The sequence below is a fragment of the Phascolarctos cinereus genome, unplaced genomic scaffold (genome assembly GCF_003287225.1).
Source record: "Phascolarctos cinereus isolate Bilbo 61053 unplaced genomic scaffold, phaCin_HiC Scaffold_9;HRSCAF=440, whole genome shotgun sequence".
NCBI classification, from domain to species: Eukaryota; Metazoa; Chordata; class Mammalia; order Diprotodontia; family Phascolarctidae; genus Phascolarctos; species Phascolarctos cinereus.
The window spans coordinates 124,572,040-124,592,231 of NW_027556402.1; the positions used below are offsets into that span (position 1 = coordinate 124,572,040).

General features: G+C 36.1%; 1 pseudogene; it reads right to left on the bottom strand.

The window, feature by feature from the left end:
* Window positions 1-7,051: 7,051 nt before the first annotated feature.
* Window positions 7,052-16,076, bottom strand: LOC110201129 (aldo-keto reductase family 1 member B1 pseudogene; annotated as a pseudogene).
* Window positions 16,077-20,192: the final 4,116 nt, after the last annotated feature.

A 20,192-nucleotide genomic window follows, 5' to 3' on the forward strand; every position in this document is an offset into this window, starting at 1 on the left:
TTCATTACCTTGTTCATTTAAAAAAAAAAAAGAAAGAAAGAAATTTACCATTGTCATTGAAATCAATGACAATGACATGATATGGAAGTGATTAGTGTTTAAATTCCAAGTTAAGTTAGTAGAGCCTGGTTGGATGAAGACAAAAATAGAATATAATCAAGTATAATGCCATTTGTTTGACTGCAAATAAAATATTTTATTTTTGTTTATTTGATTAGTCCACTTCTAAAGTTTGGCATTTATGAGTCCGAAAAGTTAATCACAAAATATGAAATCTTTAATCATGCTTATCTGAAATTTGCTATCTTGATCACAGTAATTGGGGAGCAAATTATTGACATTATACACAGACTTTAATTTGAGATGAGATGATATTGGGGAAGATATCTTTGATTTTGATGTATCTTTGGAAAATGGAATAATTGGTGTAGATGTATGATGTATGATGCACCTAGGTACCTAGAACAGGGGTACTGGAGTCCGAATGGGTACTCAGATACATAACAGTTGTGTGACCCTGGACAAGTCATTTAATCTGTTTGCTTCAATTGTAAAATGGGAACAATAATAACAACTACTTATTATTAGAGTTGTGAAGATCCAATAAAATGATACTTACAAAAGCTCTGAGCACAGTGTTTGACACACAGTAAGCACTATGGAGATGTTAACTGTTATTATATTATCATATTTTAACATGAAGGAGGAAGGGAATACCTCTATGTTTATTATTTCATTAAAGGAGGGCTAAGTGAACATGTTGATGAGATGAAGTGATTTTTGAAAATAGGAGTTGCTGAAGTGAACTCGGATTAGATGACTTCAATCTACTTCCTTCAAAATGATAACTAGATCACCTTCCATTAAAACAATAGAGACTGTGACATCAGTACTGAAGATGACCAGGAATCTTTTCAGGTCATCAGACTGTGGACTTCAGCAGCAGTAATCCATAACAGATTAATATAAATAACAGTTTAAGAGGGAAATGTTTGAACAAATGCTAGAGGAGGTCATTCAGCAGTCCATTTATTTTCAAGAGATTATAGAAATAGAAACTTTGACTAATTTGGGGGTTGGAGGGTCAAAGTCCATAGGCTATTGATGATGATATAATAGTAATAGCTAGCATTTATGTAGTGCTTTAAGATTTTCAAAGTGCTTTATAAATATTATTTTAATCTCACAAAGCCCTCAGAAGTAGGAACTATTTTTATGTCCATTTCCAGATGAGAATACTGAGGCAATCAGAGGTTCAGTGACTGTGACCCAGAGTCACACAGCTAGTAAGTAGCCGAGGGCAGATTTGTACTCAGGTCTTTACTCCAGGCCAAGATTCAGTTTTAGAATAGAAGAGATGGTTTCCATGAAGCATGGAATCTCCCAAGAGTAAAGCAAAGTCTTGGGAAACTCAGAGGAAAGTGACCATTGACCTCATTGTCATGGATGAAATAGCTCTCTAGTTGAGTGGTTTTTAAATTTCTGCCCCAAAATTTGTGTGTATGTGTTTGCATGTTATGTGTGTGTATATATACATACATATATATAGACATATAAACATATATGTATATACACATTTGAAGGTATGTATAAATAGATATCTAAGAGAGGGAGAGAGGTGGTGCAGTGGATAAAGTGCCAGGCTTCAAGTCAGAAGACTCACCTTCCTGAGTTCAAATCTGGCCTCACACGCTCACTAGTTGGGTGACCCTGGGCAAGTCACTTTACCCTGTTAGACTAAGTTTCCTTATTTGTAAATAAGCTAGAGAAAGAAATGGCAAACCACTCCAGTATCTTTGCCACAAAAACCCCAAATGGAGAGTCAGACATGAAGGAAAAATTAACGAACAAAAAATGCTGCTAGATGGTTCAATGGATAGAGTGTCCAGGAGTCCGGAAGATCTGAGTTCAATTCTGGCCTCAGACACTTACTAGTTGTGTATCCCTTGGCAAGTCATCTAACCTCTTTTTTGCCTTAATCTGTTGTAGAAGGAAATGATAAACCTCTGCAGTATCTTTGCCAAAAACGAAACCAAATCCAAAACGTATGAACAGTACGATCCAAGGGATCACAAAGAGTGAGACACAACTGAACGTCTGAACAATAGCAATAAATATATACATGTATACACATGTACATACATATATATACATATACACATGTATATGTATATATACATGCATACATGTGAGCATGTTCATGTCTATATGTATGTATTTCTATATACATATTTGAGTATATATTTCCTTTTTGTAATCTTGTGCGTATATATATATATGTATTTTTTTTTCCTGAAAGGGGTTCCCTAGGTTTCAGCAGACTACCAAAAGGGTCTTGACATAAAAAGGCTAACCTCTCTTCTAGATCAAAGACATAGTATAGAGAACACTGATACTGGGATGTCTTAATTGAGTATTCCATTTGACGCTTGACTTCAGTACCATTTATACACATCAGCAGAAAGACTGTTAGATTTGGTTTCAAAGAAACTTGATTTTAATAGTAACTTTGCTGCTTACTACCTTTGTGGCCTAGGTCATATTATCTACTCTTTGGAATTCTTTAGTTTTTTTTTTCTTTTTTCATCTACATCAATATGTGGCTGTGCTAGATGACCTTTAATAAATAAGATCTCTATGATTCTGTGAATGTTGGCAATAAAAATAATTTTACATGATCCAGTGAATAAAATCTATTAAACACACTAATATGAACTTTATTCTTTACCTTGATTTCTAATAACTTGGAGAGGAAAGTAGAGTAAGGACTTTACTTTAGGCTACAAGTCTTTTAATAGAATATTGGCAAAAGACAACAATGAACTGTTAACTTTGTAATACTTTCTGAAACAATGCTGTTGGATGGGAGACATCTGGAGTGTATTATTAAGCTATACATTACAGATCTCTGTAAAAATCAGAAGGTAATTAGGCAAAGGAGATAAAGAAGTAAAAAACATGTTTATTGAAATAAGTTTGCAAAGAAATAGGGAAAAAGTTGCCAGAACAATCTGTTCAGCCAAAATGTTACCTTGAAACAACAAACCACACAAGGTCGGGAGATTTTAAGGGACATTTGTTAAAGAATGCAGTCTGTGAGGGATCCCCCGGTATCCCAATCCAAAATGCTTGGTTTTTCAAATATATAAATAAATCAGTTTTTCTTACCAGTTTTTCTTCAATTTAGCTATTTCTGTGTCTAGGAAATAAATGGATCTCCAGAAGGATGACTACACTGCAATTTTTAGCTCATAAGAAATTTAGTTTCATATCTTTTCTAATACAATTACCTGAATCATTTACATTCCTGGATGTAACTTCAGAATAAGTCACTTTGACTTGGAGGTAATGTCATTTACAAAGGATCAAGGTGGTTTGAAAATTCTTTTGCTATGAAGAATTCATTTTTGAAGGGCTGTTATTTATTTTTAAGAGATATGAACATTGTGGGTTTTTAGAAACTTGGCCCTTGGTAGAACAATCTTCTTTGTTATTATAGGCATAAAGAAGAAGCATATAATCCTTATGCTAAGAAAGCTAGAATAGTATGATTTTATAGGCAGCTAAAACTATCAGTTTCTTTGAAGCTGCTTAAATCTATCACTTCAGTTGAATATGCTATATTTGCAATTGTTTTATTACACTATTTTTGAATTATAAGTGATTCAGCATTCAAGAAAGGAAATGGATTGGTTGCCCTCAGGAATAGTATCTTCATATTCATGGTCAAGTCTCTATAAAGAGACTTGTTTCACACTTAGCACCAGGTTGGTGCAGTCCATAATTTTCTTTGGACAGATTCTCATTTGATGTTTGAAAACATAGTGCATAAGTATGAGAGTGAGCATCATGAAAAGGAATGTCTCAGAATAAGAAATAATGGGAGGTCAAAAGTTGAAGGAGAAACTGGGGTTAATACATTAAAACTAAGACCCAAATCCTGAGTGCCTGAGGATCAATTTAGCAACTGACCTTATTGGATGACATAACTTGAGCCTCATTTGGGAACTATTTTGTATTGTCTAAACCCCAAATGACTAGTTGCAGCAGGAGCAGGTGTTGGGTTACTAAACAAACTGAATTGTGCTTTTGTAGACCTCCTAAATTCTTAGTGGCTTTTTGGCAGCTATTTGGGTTCAGGAGAAGCTATGGATACACACCTATGTGTCAGACATTTTATTATGAATTGGCTTTATTGCTTTCACTGTTTCTGTGTCAAGAATATAATCATATATAGTTGTTAGGTTCAATAATATTCCTATGGGAAACCATTTCTGTTTGCAAAGGTCACAAGATTAAGCCCAGTGAAACTGAGCAAGTTGGGAATAGTTGGGTCAAGATCAGTAGTTGGGGACTCTGAGGTAATTTAAGTAAATCCACACTAATCACACTTTTTCTACTAACAAGATATCATGACTGCCCAGATAGAAGCCGAGCTGTGGAGAGGTCAGCCAATCTCAGAGAATCATAGAGAACTTGGCACTTCTACTCACCGAGGATAAAATACATTACAACCACTGTGAATATGGGACTTCACAGATCTGGATCGTTCTAATACTAATCTCATCAATGTTCAGAAAATATGCAGCTGAGGAAAAAAAAAACACAACTTGTTTCATGAAAACAAATGTTTTTCGAGGAGGGCAAGCTTTGTTCAATGGACATGACATAATTAAAATGACTTTCTTGGTTTAACTTCAAAAATCACACAGCATAGAGCTCAGCAGGGATCTGATGTTCCTTCATTGCAAAAGCTCATATTTAGGTAAAGGCCAAGTATTTCAACAGTATCTTATGAATGTATATTTTTCAAAAGGAAGCATAGGGTAATGTGCAGGTGATCCATCAAAAGCAGATAGAGGGAGGAAGCACAGATAAGAATGACAAGATAAGAAGGAATGTAGATTTCATCTACACCAGATGAAATCATAAATTCAGTAAAGTGTAACAGCCCACATTCATACAGCTCTTTTGGATCATAAAGCAATTAACAAACATCAACTAATTTGAATCAGGCAACTCTGTGAGGGAAAGTATAAATATATGAATATTATCCCTATTTTGCAAATGAGAAAATTCAGGCTCAAGGAAGTTCAGTCTTTGATGCAAGACCACCCAACAGAATCCTAGAGATCCTAGACCTTTTAGCTCCACACCCAGGTCTCTTTCTTCTAAAAGAAAGAGGCTGCCTTGAGGATGTTATATCAAGTAGGCCTCAAAATGTCTCTGTTTTCTGGGCTGAGGTAGAATTTCAGGTAAGAGTTAACTTGGTATTCAATGGAAGGGAAGAGTAATAGTGAAAATTGAGATTAGATTTGGAGAAAGGTATAAAGAACACAGAATAACATTCAGAGAAGTTAACCAGAGTGGACTGCAACAGGCTGTTGACAAATACAAAAAGAGAAAGGATGAAATTGTTTGCTCAATTTGCTTTGACATTCAATTTCACACTTAAAGACACAGAGCCATATTTTCAAAATGCCTCCCCCAGCCTTTCATAGATTACATTCTAACCCAAATTCTGATCACTTGCTTATGCATTTGAATCGTACCTGCCTCTGAATTATTGCTCCTATAACCTATTCCTTTCTGTCTTCACAATAAAAAAAAAATCACAGGTGTGAGGAGTCTGGTGTTTTAATAGTGTGCCCAACTGCCTATCCCAGGTACCAGTTGCGTGATTCTTTCTGAACAAATGAGCAAATAGTATGTAGATAGATGAGTGAATAAAAAATAAAACCTAGCTAATAATTCAATTAAGAAGAGGAAATAAATGATCCTCTTAACAAGAGAATCTGGACTACACACACACACACACACACACACACACACACACACACACTCCTTCCTGATATTCTGGAAAAGACTCTAAAGTTCTTTATGAAAGAGTGTAAACAATTCTTAAATAATTTGGCATAGATGATTATTCCTCCTTTTCTCCCAACTTTTTTTTCTTACTTTTTCTTTTTGACAAGGCTTTATTTATTTATTTTAAAAATCCTCTCAGAATTCTTTGGGATGAAAGCATTTGGCAGAAAGCACCAAACATGGTTATTGAGAGTAAGTGAGGGAGTGAGTAATGTTTTGAAGATGAAGATTAGAGGCATCAGGTACCCAACTACCTTTGGGTGAGCATCAAATGTGCAGGAGAGGAAGCAATAGTGGGAGCAGCAGAAACAGATGGCAGTGACAGAAACAAGTAGGGGAGTGCGATAATGAACAGCAGAGGGACTAGAACATAGGGAGGCAGAATTAGACCCAGCAACAATGTTTGTGTTCCATTATGGCTAGCTTTACCTGATGGTGCTATGAATTTTGCAATGGACTTAAATGGAACCAATTTAGGGGTAGATAAAGGATGAAGAGAGAAGGCTGAATCGAAATGGCATTGCTTCGGAGGTGAGATAATTTTCATTGCATTTCCACATAAATGCTGAAGGAAGGCTATGTTCTTTGACCGCTACTTATGAATTAGATAAGCATTAGAAAATAACTATGGAAGAGGGAGAGTCAGATGACAATATCTTTTAAAAGCCCCTTGTTCATTATACCCCAGGACTCTGTTTTCTACTTGTCCATAAACATTGTCTGAAAAAAAAAACTGATAGAAGAAAATCTGGCTTCAAACCAATGACAAATTTTGAATGTTCATTAACTTTGTAAATATGTTACTATATTTTTTACATGAAAGATTTTTTTTAATTTAAAACCAGAAGTTAGAGTTTATAATGTCGAGCAGATGAAATCTACTTCTTATTAAAAGAAAGAAAACCATTTGTTGGTGGAATAATTCTTGTTTTCAGGGCCCATTTGGGGAAGGGTAGTCATCCTGCCATATATGAGCAGAAATGAGGGTCCAGAAAACTGGGAATTACTTGATCCAGCTGAGACCCAACAGTGATATTCAGTTTTTGATCCAGTTCTTAGAAGTAGAGGCCAAAGTCAATCAATGCAATGCAAAAGAATGATGTGCTCTTGTCAGGCCAAGTCAGCATCACTAGAAGCACCAGGAGACTGTCATCTGGATACTGGGTAGCAGCTACCCAGAATTTCAAAATGGGGCATCAAAGGGGTAATCTTTGTGAGAAGCAGCATTGACCAAGGCACAGACTCTATAGTCACACTTGAAACTGAGTATAGTCTACATCTCCTTGTCTGTCAACTCAAAATCAAACACTTTAAAGTTCTCAGCAATCTGTGATAGGGTAACTGACTTAAGGATCATAGCTACTTTTCTCTGGATGTGGAACCTAATCAGAATCTGTGCTGTGGTTGTTTTGGTGCTTTGCTGCAATGGCCTGGATGCTAAGGTTATTCAAGAGAAAAGAGTGCTGTGGATTGGCCCATGGCCAATCTAGAGAACTAAGGAGATTGTTGTCTATCACTACAATGTCTTTGGACTGGCAATACTTGATCAACTTTGCCTGGATAAGATATGAATAGCACTCTATATGGTTAACTGCCAGCTTGTGCTTTAGCTCCAGCTTGGTCAAAATCTTCTCAATCTGGAAGTGTTTGAAGTTGGTGATTCCAGTGGCTTCTACCAACATACCACTGCACCAGATTCTAGTGTATCTACCAATTCTTTTTTGGCTGTCCATGCATCCAAAAAGCTTGTGTTACTGTGAATCACATTGCCCAGTGGGAGGAGAGGGGGAAGCTTTCCCAGGCTTAAATCCTCTAGGCCAGTTAATAAGGTAGAGATTTAAGTAACCCAGCTTCAAGTCACTCAGAATTTTTGGAAGACTAATTTAACCAAGCTTTTCTCATTGTATGTGCACCAAAGCTTGCTGACAATGAAGAGATCCTCCCATTTGACAAATATATTCTTGATCTTCTTTTGAAGAAATGATAGCTATGCATTATTATTATAATGATGATGATGATGATGATACCATTAGAACACAAATGATCGATGTATCATTTCTTCTTGCCACACCACTGGCACATCTGCATGTCATGAACATTTTTTAAAAATTCTTTTTATTATCACAAATGTAGAAATCATTAGCAGATGTGAATGTTTATTATATAAGTAAGTAATTCAGAGAGACATGGAAAGATCTATTGTATGAACTAATGAAAAGTGAAACATAGTTTAGGAACATATTGATGGTAGAGTAATAAAAGTAGAAGGGACTTACTAATCATGTCCTTCCCCCCTCATTTTATGGATGAGGAAATTCACGTTTTCCAAGCATCTGTGGCTGAAAGGAGGATAAAACTATATTCATTTAGATGTTCATTAAGTTTAAATTCTGAGCTTCCAGAAAAAAAATGAGGCACCGGGAAATGGTTGCATCTCTTTCATGGGCCATCCTCCAGCACAGGAAGCTCTTGGGAAGTATTCACTTTGATCCTGTGCCTATAATTAAGTTGTCGTTGTTGTTCTTCCCTATTTGTAGTTAGAGAGTTTAGTAAGAAGTATTTATATGACTAACCAAAAGTCACAAACTACAAACCCAAGGGCACTTTTTAATTTAAATTGCTTCTTAATCTATATAACCTTAGTATCCCTAATGATGGAATTATATGAGAGGATCAGGAAAATTTCTACCTTATGACCAAGATCATTATTCTCTTCATCAGATAATGATGAAGTGTGTGATACACACTAATGTTTTAATGTTAACAACAAGGAAAAATCTCTGCCATTACCTCCAAAGCTTCAGACGAAGTTCCTCTCCTAAAACTTGCTCCTGGAGACTGGGTAAACTCAGCCCTAATAGCTACACCAAAAGATTACATATTTAGGCAAAGAAAAGAAAATTTATGAGGTAAGGGTAATGGGGAAAGAAAAGGATCTCATTTCCTATAGCTATGTATATTGCTTCAAATCCATTGACTCTTTTTACTTTTAATGCCTATTTGCTTCATTATATCTTGCATCATTTATTTTTTTTTGGGGGGGGGCTAGGCAATGGGGTTAAGTGACTTGCCCAGGGTCACACAGCTAGTAAGTGTTATGTGTCTGAAGCCATATTTGAACTCAGGTCTTCCTAAATCCAGGACCGGTGCTGTATCCACTGCACCACCAACTAGTTGCTCCCTCATGCATCATTTTTAATGATATTTCCAAATAGAAATATTTGCACTGAGTTTCAAAACTATTGACCTATGGTTAGCTATTTCTAGGCCTAGTCATTCATGCATTCTACAAATATTTACCAAATGGCATATGTGTTTAATGCATGTGTTATTCTGGTTTCAAAATAAAGATGTTTGTAGAATGTTTGTTCATGGGGGAAGCTATGTAGCACATTGGATAGAGTTCTGCCCTTAGAGTCAGGAGGACCTGAGTACAAATCCAGCCTCAGACATTTGACACTTACTAGGTGTGTGTGACCCTGGGCTAGTCACTTAATCCTTATTGCCTCAGCAAAGAGCAAAAAACAAAAAGAAAAAGAAAAAGAAAAGAATGTTTGCTCTTCCATCCCATTTCCAAAGTAACAAATTAAACTGTGAAAACAAAGTGAGGAAGGAAGTTTGGTATTTATTGGGGCTGAGGGTGGGGGTTAATGTGGACTTCGGTTACATGCAAAGATATTTCAGAGCAAAGATTGATGTAACAATCCCAAAAGCTAATGCAATCTGGGGCTTCTTTGAGAGATATAAAAGTTCTAGGAATTAGGAGTTATTAGTTCTATTGAAACATGACCTGGGCAGAGTATATATGGAATGTACTGTTTAGTGCTGGGCTTTGGAGTTAGAAACGAGATTGAAAAGAAAGTTTGGAAGTGCTTCTCAAAGCATAAGTCTGATATTTTCATTCTCCAACTTATGAATCTCTAGTACCTCCCTATCACCCTTAAGATAAAGAAAGTACTGATTTCTCAGCTTAGCATCGATGATTTTGGCTCCAGTCTAACTTTTTTAGACATTTCAGAGTATTTTCCCCTTATTCACTTGATGCTCCAGCCAGACTCTCTTGCTTGCTGTTCTGCGTACCCAGCAGTTTATCTCATGCTTTTCTTGGCTTTACAAATGCTGTCCCACAAGCAGAGAAAAATATTTCCTTTTCACTTATGCTTCTTAAGAGTCCTTAAATTACTTTAGGACCTACCTCAAAACGTGCAATTGTTGGGGAAGTATTTTCTGATCTCCAGAGCTGTCAGTCCTCTCGCCTTCTTCAAATTACATAGAACATAAGCTCCTTGGGGCCAGGGAATATTTTTGTTTTGTCTTTGTCCCCAATACCCTCATAGTGCTTTGCACATAGCAAGTAATCAATTCAACAAATATTTGCTTGTGGAATTGTTTTTTGTCTTATTGGAGGACCTTGGACTTGAGTTTCCCCTTCAAGTTTCTTTCCGCTCCAATGATCTGTGATACTTTGACTGTATGAAACTCCTCTTTTCTTGTTGCTCCATCTCCCCCTTCCAGGTGACAAGAACACATGTAAAAATTGAGTTTCTCTAATAGTACTTGGTATTTCCACATTCTCTTGGTAATTTTTAAAAATTAAAAAAACTCCAAATCTTTTAATATCTGGCTTATATGCAATTCAATACTTTCATATGCTACATGAATTAATGCATATCTTCAGTATTGTAAGAGGTCCTGATTTCTGAACCAATAAACACCAAATTGTCTAACATCAGAGTTGGTCCTATTTCTAGTTAAGTACTTGAAGGGAAAGCAGTTGGGCAGAATGCCATAGGTAAATTAATTCGATCACTTCCCAAACATACATTTCCTGAAATCTGAGACATGTTTTTAAAAGGAATTCAGGTTGGTTTCATTATAATGATTATTTCTAAAGGTCATTTTGATATATTTATATTTTCTACTAGTGTAGAGGGATGAAAGAACAAGGCAGAAATTTCCTGTTAATCAGAATCATTGCATATTATTCTGAGAACTTTCCAGGTAGCTTGCAATTTCATTTTCTAGTTGGTAACAACAAAAAGACCAGAATGTTTTTAAGGGAAAAAAGGCCACTGATATTGGTTCTTCCACTCCAAATGTAGAAGATGCCTCACAGAGATTATGTGGGTGGAATAAATGTGAATTATCTTATCATAGTGGCCAAGTCTATTTCCACCATGATAGAATAAGATGTAACAAGAACCTTGGGTAGGGATAATTCATTAAATTGAAACATCATACCCCCAACAGTAATAGATAACCAGAAGTTATTCATAGAACTATGAGACTAACCACAGTAAATAATGAACTTAAACATCTACGCTAGTCTATGTCTAACATTACTTGTAAGCCTCCTTAATAGGAGAATCTCCTTGTAAGGGAAATTATTTTCCTGGGAGAAAGAGGGGAGAAGAGATACAGGTAGAATTTGGGCCTAAATCATAATTGATTTTCCAGCACAGATTTTTGACTATGTATATATATATATATATATATATATATATATATATATATATATATATGTGTGTGTGTGTGTGTGTGTGTGTGTGTGTGTGTGTGTATACACACACACACACACACACAGAGAAAGAGAGAGAGAGATCCCTTCTCTAAAGTATTATCCCAATTTTTTCTTATGATATTGTGGGGATCCACAATATCATAAGATAGCAAAAGTTCTGGTGGGTTCTACCAAGCTCGAAAGACTTCAAATTGCACTGCAGTGGGAGACTGAATATGCTATCTGAGGAGCAGTTTAGCTAAGTATAGAGAATTTTTTATCCACAAGAAAGCTGGTCATAAGATACTGATTTTAGGAGTGCATAGGTAGGGTAGTGAACTGTGAAAGAGTTTATATATAAAAATGATCCTTAATCTTCTGCTGCCCCACACACTCCATTTGCATCTCTAATGTGACAAAATAGTGGGAAAGGGACAATACTTTGAAAGCATATCTCCTACCTCTTGGCAGGGAAGTGATAGATATGCTTTGAAAACCTAACTTCCACATTTTGGCAAGAATGCAATAGACTAGATATTAATTTTAAGAAATAGCCAGTATTTTCATTTTTTTTTCTTCTTGAGTTTAAATCTTTAAATCAATATTTAAGGCTTGTGGTTGTGGTTGTGGTTTGTCCTTTTTCACAGAAAGGACCATGACGTCAGGGAGATGATGACATGACTTGCAATTAACTTTGATTTGAGTGAGGGAGGGCTGTGCAAAGTCTCCAGCTTCACTTTCTCCTTCAGAGGCACCTGGGTCCAGTGGCCAGATGTTGATTAGGAGGACTGGAGATGGCCCAGGATGCATTGGGAGACCTTGGCTTTTATAAGCTAATGTCTTTTCAGGTTCTCACTTTGAGTGAGGCAAAGCCCATTCAGTGAATAGGCCTCTTTAAGAAGTGAGTCTGGGGACAGCCACTTTAATTAAAAAAAAAAATCAAATTGGGAAGGGAAGACCTCAGAGTTGCTGGCTGAAAGAGAAACAGTTACTATTTACATTCACTCTGAGCTGAGAGGGCACCCCCCAAAAAAACCCCAACAAAACATTAAATGGTCCTTGGGCAGAGACCTATTGTCCAATCCATGAGATCCATAGTGAATTGGGTTTAAGTGGTACAGTGGATAAAGGGCTGGATTTGAAGCCAGAAAGATTGAGTTTCAATTCTGCCTCATATAATTTTTATCTGTGTGACCCTGGACAAGTCATTTAACTTCTCTCAGTCTCAGTTTCCTCATCTATAAAATGGGTATAATAATAGCATGGAAGGGTTACTGTGAAGCCCCAATAACTTAGGTTAAGTACTTCACAAATCATAAAGTGCTTTGTAAATGTTAGCTATCATCATTTTCATCATCATCATCATCATTATAAAATAGGCTTCTGTTCAGAAAGAGGTAGTACTATGTTAGGAGGTTGTGAAAATTTTGCCCAAAATCATCAACAAAATATTAAAAATAAGCAGAAGGAACAATAAGAATTGTAAAAGAAAACCCAAAGTAATTCTATTACTATCTTGTTCAATCTCAGATACACATGTAGTTCATCATATTTGCATTAGTTCAACTTCTTATGAAATCCTCTTCTTTGTATATTAAAATGTTTGTTTTTAATTTCACAATAAAAGAAGAAAAGGAGGAAAAATGCTGAGAATATAAGATTTTTTAAGTTACCAACAAATCTTAATGTAACTATTGATGTTTTTAATATGTGAAGTTTGTTCAACAAATAGAGTGATACTGACCTCCTTGGTATTCTTCCAATAAGACATTCCATCTCTCGGCTCCAGGCGTTTTCTTTAGTTGTCCTGCATGCCTAGAATACCCTCCCTCCTCAGCTGTACCTGTTGGCTTCTCTGTCGTTCTTCAAGTGCCAGCTAAAATCCCATCTTCTAAAGGAAATCTTTCCCAACCACATTTAATTCTAGTGCCTTCCCTTTTTTGATTATTTCTAATTTTCCTGTATATGGTTTAGACATATTTGCTTACTTGCTGCATTCCCTGTTAGATTATGAGCTCCTTGAGGTCAGGGACTGACTTTTGCCTCTTTTTGTATACCCGGTGCTTCACACAGTGCCTAGCATAGAGTAGGAACTTAATGACTGACAAACTGAAATATCAAATTGTTATCGTTGTTTGTCCTTTGTTCTCAAAGAAGACCATGACAGGAAGGAGATGTCATGACTTCCAAGTGAATTGGATTTAAGTGAGGGACGTCTGTGCAAGCTCACCAGTCTCTCTCTCTTCTCTATAATCATCTGGGTCCAGTGGCAAGATATAGATCAGGATGACTGCAGATGTCCCCAGCTACAGTGAGAGGCCTTGGCCTTTTTAAACTAAGGTCTTTCCCAGGTATCAGTTTGACTGAGGCAGTATTTATTCAGTGATTAAGGCCAGGTAGACAAGAAGCAAAGAATGGCCTCTTTCACCTAATCAAAAAAAAAAAAAATCAATCCAGGAGGGGAAAGCCCTCAGGGTTTCTGGCCAAAGCAAACAATTGTTATTTATACTCACTCTGAGCCATCAAACAAATGATAGCCAAGTGAGACTTGGCCTGGGCCCTTTTGTTGACCAATCCATGACACCCAGAGTGATTTGGGTTTAAGGCAGGTCTTTAAAAGAAATCTAGCCAGTAAACTCCAAGATATTTTGTGAGGTTTCAGCAATCAAAATTTATATTCCTTTGGGCAGAGCACCCATAGGTAAGAGTATGATTCCCTATGTGGAGAGAGGTAGTAAAGGGGGAGAGGGGAGGAAAGAAGAGAAGGAGGGAGAGAAAGAAGGAAAGAAAGAAGGAAGAAAGAGGAAGGAAGGAAAGAAGGAAGGACTGAGCTTCCCAACTGGAACTGGCCAGTTGGGTCCTCTAAATTTCAATGGGAACATAGGTGGCACAGAAGATAACATGCTAGGTCTAGAGTCAGGTGGCCTGAGTTCTAATATGGCCTCAGACACTTACTAGCTATGTCTTTCTAGCTAGCTATGGGCAAGTCACTGAATCTTTGTCTGCCTCAGTTTCCTAAACTGTAAAATAGGGATAATAAGAATACCTCCCCTCACCTAACTTCAGGTTTATGGTGAGGAGCAAATGAGACAATAATTGTAAAGCACTTACCATGTTGCTGTATGAAATACTATATATATATATATATATATATATATATATATATATATATTATATATATATATTACTATATATTACTATATTTTTCAGCTCAGAATGCAACATTTATACCAATTCTTATTTGTGTACAAGAAGTGATATAAAAGATGCCATGTGAACTGAGATAAACATCTTGAGTGCTACATTGGCAGCCTGAAATATTGGAAAAAAAAAAGTGGAAATCTTCCAAATGCATTGGTTGATCCCCTTTGGAGAATTTCAATTTAGCTTAATAAATGTTTATTAAGTGCCTACTGCATAAGATGTGCTCATTTACAGAGATATAGGCAAGAACTTTATAAAGATGAAGAGCTTTGGAGGGCTTGCAGTTTACAATGATGATATCGCAGTACTGTTAAAAGTAAGCATGCTTTTCAATAATTATGTAAAAAAAGTTCTCAAGGCAACTCTTCCTTTTACCAATATAAAAATAACCGATGATTCATTCTCCATGTTTTCAGAGCTGCAGAGGAGTGAATAGGAAGAAATTTTACCATATTATGCAAAGCATAAAATCCTAGGCTTAATTAGTGTTCCACGTGTTGGAATATAGAGGCGTAAGAGGGAAGGAGAGGCTTATACCAATCGTTGTGGGATAAGGTGGGAACAGATTTTGTGAGATTTCAGAGTACCTAGAAATTAAGCTATGTAGCCTACACATGGCCCTATACATGATGTCTTCTGGCCCCAGCAGTATTTCTCTAACTACAATACATTTCTACTCATGCCATGAAACTGGATTATCTACTACCTGATTCCTCTTCCACCTTCTGTCATCCTACCTCTTCCTCCCCCAGTACTGCTGTTTTTATGAATACCTCAGACCTCAGCTGAGGAGTAAGTTGATAGGACACTGCCCTTGGAGTCGGGAACATCTTAATTCAAACTAAGGTTTACCTCAAACAATTACAACTTGTGTAATTCAAGGCAAACTTTTTTCACCTCCATTTTCCTCATCTATAAAATGAGGGTAATAATGATACCTACTTCACACAGGAAATAATATGTAAGCTACATGAATGCTAGCTATCATAACATCACAATTGAGAATCTACGTAGCAAAACAAATTTATTCTCCCTGTATTTTCCATAATGTTTTCATTACATTTGTAATTAGGTGACTTGTTGTGGGATTTGATCTCGCTTGTTCTTTTTCTTTTTTTCTATTTTATTTTTACATTGACAATATAACACAGAACCAGTTTGGGCAGAGGACCATATAGTGAATGTGAGAAACACAGAGGCCACAGTTTCAAGATTCAAGAGAAATATCAATATCATGAGCAAAAATAAATTTAATTAAAATTATAGCTTAATACCCAAAAGAGTAGAGGTAATGAATATATTGATACTCCAGTGTATTGGTGATCTTCCTGATGCTGGAATTCTCTTTAAAGAGACAGAACATAGCCCATCTAGGTCTATCCATAATTGAGACACTTACTCAAATCCTCCTATAAGTTACCGAAGGAGGTCTTCCAAAAATTCTGAAGACCTTCTCTGGGTTCTCTTGATTATCAGAGGACCATATAGGGTATCCATAAGTCATCTCTTATTCTGTCTACGTTACTGGCCCAACTTTTTTTTCTCTCATCTAGTACTTGAATGATATATTTCTCTAATTCTCTCTTCTAGGCTCTTGTTTATAATGGGTTGTGACCTTGCTCATACTCATTGTGAGCTCTTCCATTTCAAGTTATCCTCAACTTTTTCTTTTCTTTTGAGAGGACAGTGTGCCACAACTCAGAGCCATGCATCATTAGGAGGATATTGATGCTAATTTACTGTGGGTCTGGAGCTGTGATTGCATAAGTACAGGGGACTTCCATTATGGAAATTCCCTCTACTGACACAGATGGGGGAAGTTTTTTGTATTTCAGTCATAGGATGATGTCGTATTTATCATATAACTAGAAGATACCTTAGAGGTCACCTATGCCAACCCCCTCATTTCATGAGAAAACTATAAGTTACTTGTTCAAGTTCACACAGATGCCAAGTGATAGGGTTGGGATTAGCATCAAGGTTATCTGATGCTACATCCTATGCTCTTTCAAATTAACTACCTTTCCTCTCTCATAGCATTGTCTTGGGAAGTAAAAAGCTAAGTGACTTATGTATAGTAACACAGCTAGAATATGTCAGAGACTTCTTCCTGACTACAAGGCTGATCCTCTATACACACTACAAAGGAGTCTCAAATTGGCATTAAATAAATTAAAAGACTATTCTCCCCCCCTTTTAAATTAGTGCAAATGTAGAATTGTTTCTAACACACATACACAGAATAAAGCAATAGCTTCTTGGATTATTTCAGCCTTGTACCAACAATTTTGATTGCATCCTACTTTTCCTAATAGATGCATCAAGTATTCAGTGAAAAATCTCCATACATAGAATAATGAGCCCTCAGAATACATGCATAAAAATAACCAAAGTGGGCTTCTTTCCTTGCTGGTTAATATCACCTGTGGATGTGTCACATGCTGGATGTTTCGAGGATCTAAAAAGAAAGCATTGATTCAAACAGGAACTGAAACCACTGTTCTTAACATGTGTGCTTGCTGCATTGTTCAGTGTTGATAGATATTGGAGAGGATGGCAATAGGGGGGTAATGTTGGTCAGTCTTTTGGAAAATGGAATTATGCATAGCTGTTACACTCTGAGAAAATAAAGACTGTGGCAGGCAAATACCAATTGTAGTTCAAAGATTAGTAGACTCAATTTTAAACACAGAGATACACTTTACCGCATCTAAAATTCTTTTACTCAGGCTTCATCTAAATGTGCTAGTTAACGGTGCATGGATATTTTTAGTGAGGCACATTTTTTTCTGATCGCTATAGTTAGGAGAATATTCCATTGAAATGCCAGAGATAATAACTATTAAAGTCTTTTGAAAATCATAGTAATTCCCAAATTACCATTGGTGAGGTATTTTTTTTAAATGCTATTTATTTTTTATGGTTAGTTACAGGTTTTCAGTAAAAGTTTGCTTACCTGATAAGTGCCATTTGTGTCTAGAAACACACACACACAAAAGAATGGGTCAAGCTGAAAATCTGCAAACCTTGCTTTCTTCTTCTCTGTCTCTCTGTCTCTGTCTCTTATTTTGTCTCTTTCATCTCTAAACTCTCTCTCTCTTTCTCTCTCTCATCTCAAAATGTTAGCTTGATTCTCGAACCAATTCAAGATTGTAAGTGGGAATGTCTCCCACTTGTATTGCTTCAATCTCTTAGCCATTTTTTAACCTTTGTGTGTAATTTACCTTTGGAATTGACTCAGACTTTGGTTTTCCCTGGCCTATCTCCAGGATAGCAGCAGAACTAGGAATGTAGATGTGGTCTGATACCTTATTTGGCAATTCCCATCTTCTGCCCCTTGACATTAAAATCTAGTTTCCTGAGATCTGGGATTTATACATAGAATATTCAATATATGTCTTTGAGAACTTTAGTGAATTCTTGTAAGGGTGATGAGTCAAACAGGTGGTTGACACCAAAAGATGTTCCTAACTTTCCACCCCCTTCACGAATCTTTCTGGTCAATTTGACATTTATATGACATACTGTGCACATCTTAAGGAAATGAAAAAAAAATTGTTTTCCAAGAGACACATGTGGGAAGGTTCTCCAGTGTGGGCAGAAAGATAGGAAATGGAGAAGTCATTTTTCTTTTACAGACTGGCTTCTTTTTTTTTTTTTTAATAGCTTAAGCAAAATGTAAAATGCACTGACAAGATTTTAATAAAACTTCAGAATTAAAAGTTTGAGACCATGGCTTTTAATCTATATTTAATCAGTAGCTAGATATAGCTCACATTTTTTGTAAAATCAGAGAGCCCCCATATCTATGGTCCAATAGATTGAGAAATATCAAAGGTTACAAATTTCTGCAAACAAAGAGGTACTGGCCACTCTAAGAGTACAAAAACCTCCCATTTGCGAATGCTTCCAGTTTGGGACTACCCTCAAGGCAGATGGCTTTTCCTTTCTGTTGTAGATAACTGAAGATAGTCAGATTTATATGCCAGGAAAACTGAAGTTCATTTAAAAAGTATGTTTGGTTAGGCCTTAGAGTTGAATTTTAGGATAGGATTTAGAAGCACAGAATATGTTTAGATGGATTGTTACTATATGCACCAAAAGAACAGTGAATCTAGGACTTGACAAGTGAGGTAGAATTTGAGTCATGGAATATTTTTGCAAAGAAGAATATGGTCTCACATTTTTAAAATAAGAAATATAATGTTTCTATATTCCCACCTACCTGATAGCATCAAGAAAAAATAAATTAATATAAAAAACAAATAAACTTATAAAGAAAAAAGCAACCCACCCAGATTTAAATGAGATCCAGCCCTGATTCCCATTATGGTTCCTAATGATGCTCATTACAATCCTAACTACATTTTAATGCTGAAATGTAATGCCTCTATTCATCATCAGAATGAAATACGGATGCTGACAATTGACGAAACTTAATAATAATAGAAAAGTTTCCCAAATTCAAAACTCGCTATGCATATTTTTCAGCTTGAAAGGAAATTTGTGATGGATGCCGATCAGCTCCACAGAAGTGGAATGACACTTCTGAAGGGAGAAGAAATAAAGATGAAGTCCTATTAAGGATGTTAGTGATTTCTCTCACTTTAGGGACACAGAGAAGAGCGGGAGAAAGTTTTATCTAATTTAAAAGAAAAGAAAACAAAACAAAACAGGGAATCCCCTATTAGAAAACTGTGGATTTTAAGAAACAATGGAAATAAGAAGTTTGCATAGTTACTCTCCTCAAAGTCCACTTTATGCATATATATGTGTGTAGACACACAGACACAGACACATATATATATATATTCCTATACTTGCATACATACATACATACATACACAATATATATGGGTCTCTGTGTGTGTATATACATATATATATATTTTTTTTTCTGGTGAGGAAAACTATTTCTTGTAATATGACACAAGGGAACATGCAAGCATGAGAAGAGAGATAAGCATTAGGTCCAGAGAATTGGAAAGGTCAGTAAAAGTCAGTTATCATGGAGCAGTAATATTTTTGCTCTTTTTGTCTGAACAAGTAAATGGATGACTAGAGATTCTGTTGCTGTGTTAGGTGACATGTTTTGACACTGTCACAGTATTGCTCTATGAAACAGAATGTTAACATGTTGTTTGGAATTATTGCTTGCATGAGAACACTATAAAAGCATGTGGAAAAAAAAAAGGCTTTCTAAAGTTACTGCCTTCCAGGCTCCCTTCTACAAGTTACACTTATTTGATTTGATCTTGCTATTATCAGTTCTTTTAATGTTCACTTTGATGCTTTGATCCACCCAGGATTGGACAGACATGGGTATGTATTTCAGGAAATGCAGGGTGGAAGATAAATTACAAGGAGATAAATGGAGATCCAGAGAAATGAAGCAATTTGTCCAAGGTGACACAACATCTCAGTGGTAGTACCAGTCTTGGCTCTCCATTGTACAGAGTTAAAAACAGATAATAGTTCTGTGCACACAGTAGGGGCCTAGTTAATGTTTGAATTTCTAGTGCTGGGCACTGTGCAGAAAAGAAAATAAATGTGACAGGATCACCTTCATATAGGTTGTAATTTACTTGCTATGGGATAATGTGCTTATGAACTGGTTGTA